This window comes from Cherax quadricarinatus, chromosome 13 (genome assembly GCF_038502225.1).
Source record: "Cherax quadricarinatus isolate ZL_2023a chromosome 13, ASM3850222v1, whole genome shotgun sequence".
NCBI classification, from domain to species: Eukaryota; Metazoa; Arthropoda; class Malacostraca; order Decapoda; family Parastacidae; genus Cherax; species Cherax quadricarinatus.
In genome coordinates this window covers 30,704,591-30,707,983 of record NC_091304.1, presented here as the reverse complement: position 1 = coordinate 30,707,983, position 3,393 = coordinate 30,704,591, and the positions used below count along the sequence as shown (strand labels likewise).

Sequence of the window (3,393 nt, the reverse complement as noted above, 5' to 3'; positions counted from 1 at the left end):
CCCAGTAACAGGCTGGATGCTAGAAGGGCAGTCCTTTCTAGTATTTACTGGAGATCTCTAAGCTTTCAGAATCGCGTTTTTTGTAACAGTGTAGTCACGAAAGTGCTTGGAATTTCTCTATTCTTTCACAGTGGTTGTTTTGCATATTCTGAAATCACCTGTTTACTGTGATCTTATTGCATATATATATATATATATATATATATATATATATATATATATATATATATATATATATATATATATATATATATATATATATATACGTGCTCTTGTGTAAACAGGACAAGGAAAAGCTGTTTATCTGTCACCATGACTTGGTATTCTATGCAGCGAAGTTAGTGTGGAATCAGCAGCAGTGCAGCGTGCGTATACAAGGTTGTATTAAGGTGCTCTAGAAATGTTATTACCCTGAATACATCTTCTTCAACTTGGTGTGTGTGTGTGTGTGGGACAAATTATTTTTTTCACGATATGTATTATGGCATAAATTTTTCATAATCCTATTATAGCTGGAAGTTTCATTGGTTCGGAAATTGCATTGTACATAGGAGGGTGAGCATGTTTTTTTAAGTTCATAGGGTTAAAAGCAATTAGCTTACATTCCATTTTTAATCAGTTTTCATATTCATTCATATAGTTAATTTGGACATGATACATTGTTGTACAAGGAATTATAGTAGTTGGGGGTACATGCCAAAAGCCCCTTGCATGCAGAGCATTGTAAGCAGGCTTAAAGTTAACTTAAAATTAACAAGCAATGAAAGGTTCAGTGTTAAAAATTACAGTAAACAATTTACAATATGAAGTACAATTGATTATTTGAAACAATGAAATTTGAACATTTCGATATTGAAGCATTATGGTTGTACAAATTTGTCGCATTACAATTATATAACAAACAAGATGATCAATTTACTATATGTCTTGAAGTTTTAAGATTTAAGTAATTGGGAGAATTATTGGTAATGTTAAATATTGAGTGTTGATTATTTAGTCCTGGGCGAGTAAGAGGTTTTCTAGAAGTCTTAAATTGAGTTTCAGGCCTGGCTACTTTAGTATGTTCTGGTAATGAATTCCAGATTTTGGGACCCTTTATGTGCATAGAGTTTTTACACAGTGTGATATGGACACGGGTACATCAAAAAGAGATCTGTCTTGTGTTATGGTTTTGTGTCCTATTAAGATTGGTGAGGAGAAGTTGGAGTGGAGGGTTTATGTTTGTATTGTTCTATGTATGTAGTAGGCACATGAATAAGTGCGGATGTTCTTTATGGTGAGCAAATTTAGACTTTTGAATAGAGGTGGAGTAGCTGTCATGAGTGGGAATTTGTTATCATTCTAATTGCAGCGTTTTGCTGGGTTATTAGAGGCCTTAAGTGATTTGATGTTGTTGACCTCCATGCATAAATTCCATATGTGATAAGGGTAGATGAGTGAGTGATACAGTGCAAGGAGAGCTGAGTGTGGAACATAATACCGTATCTTTGATAGTATGCCTGCTAAGAGATTTTCTTGGAAATTTGTTGTATATGTGTTTGGAATTTGAGGCTACTGTCTAGGTGGATTCCTAGGAATTTTCCCTCTGTAAGTCTTGTGATGGGTGATCCATTTCGTGTTATGTTAAGCTGAACATTTGCAGTTCTGGTTCCAAACTGAATGAAATAGGTTTTGTTAGTATTTATTCGTCATCATCCAGGTAGAGATTTTCTGCAATTCAGCATTGACAGTGTTGGCAAGTATGGCTGGGTTTGGGTGTGAGAAGACGTATGTAGTGTCATCTGCAAATAATATGGGTTTGAGTAGTTGTGATGCATTCGGTAGGTCATTGATGAAGATGAGAAAGAGGAGTGGTCCCAGGACACTTCCCTGTGGGACTCCTACTGTGATTGGTTGTGTGGAAGAGTTTGCACCATTTGCGCACACGTATTGGCTTCTGTTACTAAGGTATGACTTTAGTTAGTTGAAGGAGTGGCCTCTTATACCATAGTGTGTTAATTTAGTGTGCAGCAATTCATGGTCGACTGTATCAAAAGCTTTACGTAAGTCAATGAAAATTCCCAGTGGGACTTATTTCTTCTCGAAAGCGGTATATATTAGCTCTAGCATGTGTATAATAGCATCATTTGTTATTTTATTATTCCTGAATCCGAATTGACAGGGGTTTAGTATGTTGTTTGAAATGAGTTAGGAACGGATCCGTTTATAAATTAAATTTTCATAGATTTTGGAGAGTAGTGGTAAGTTAGATATTGATATATAATTATTCAAGTCTGCTTGATCACCTCCTTTGTGGATCGGGTTAACCCTCACTATTTTGAGAACTGCTGGGAAGGTGGAGAATTCAATGGATTTGTTAAAGAGTGTTGCAATAATTGATGACAGTACTTGTGAAGCTTTTTGTACATAAAAGTAGGCAAGTTGTTTATGTCTCCTGCCTTGTTCTTAAGGGTGTTGATGATGAGCGAGACCTCTGTTGGGTTGGTTGCAGCTAGAAATAGTGTATGCGGGTAGGTGCCTGTGAGATAGTCTGATGGACGGGTGTTTGAGCTTTGGATTTTGCTTGCTAGATTCTTTCCTATGGTGGAGAAGAAAACATTGAATCTGATTGCTCTTTCAGTTGGTAGGAGTAGGGGTTCGTCTGAGTTTGTTAATTTGATTGTTTTATTTTTGGATATCCTTTTAGTTCCTAGAATTTCAGATAGGGGTTTCCAGGTCTTTTTTATATCACCTCTGATGTTTTGTAATCTGTTTTCATAATAAAACTTTTTAGACCATTTTATCAGGCTGGTAAGGGCTGACGAGTAACGTTTAGACTAGTCTCTAGTTATCTGACCCATTCTGTACTGTCTTTCATATTGGTGCTTTGCGTTAATGGATTTGAGGATGGTGGGTGTTAGCCAGGACTATTTAGTCTCTTTGCTGTGAGCTGTTTAGTGTTTTACGGCAATGCTTGTTATAGAGATAGTGGGTTCTTTTTATAAAATTATTAATACATTCATTAGTGTCTGTATATGTTTCAAGCTGTGGTGGATTATACATCACTGCAATGACCACCTTGTGCTCCCCTGAAGTGTACCTACTATGTAGTCCCTTTCTCCAGTCTCGTCTATGCCCCCCATTTCCTCGAATTTCCGTCGTTTTTTTACGAGCAGTGCAACCCTCCTCCCCCTCTGCCCTTTCTATCTTTCCTCATGATCTGATATCCTGGTGGGAAGATTGCATCTGTTATTGTCTCAGTGATTTTTGTTTCTGTAACTGCTATGATGTCTGGGGACTTCTTATTGATTCTTTCTTGCCACTCCTCATATTTATTCCTTAATCCATCCGCATTTGTGTACCAAACCTTCAACTTCTGTTCTAATACTGTAACTGTGGTCCTGGGGGAATACT

At 36.8% G+C, this 3,393-nt stretch overlaps 1 protein-coding gene across 1 annotated transcript in view; it reads left to right on the top strand.

The window, feature by feature from the left end:
• The first annotated feature begins 326 nt into the window (after positions 1–326).
• Positions 327–3,393, top strand: part of LOC128688701 (Y+L amino acid transporter 2) — a 106,289-nt gene continuing 103,222 nt past the window's right edge. Inside the window, exon 1 of the mRNA XM_053776682.2 lies at positions 327–378. The gene's annotated coding sequence lies outside the window, so the exon portion shown is untranslated. The remainder of the gene's footprint in view (positions 379–3,393) is intronic.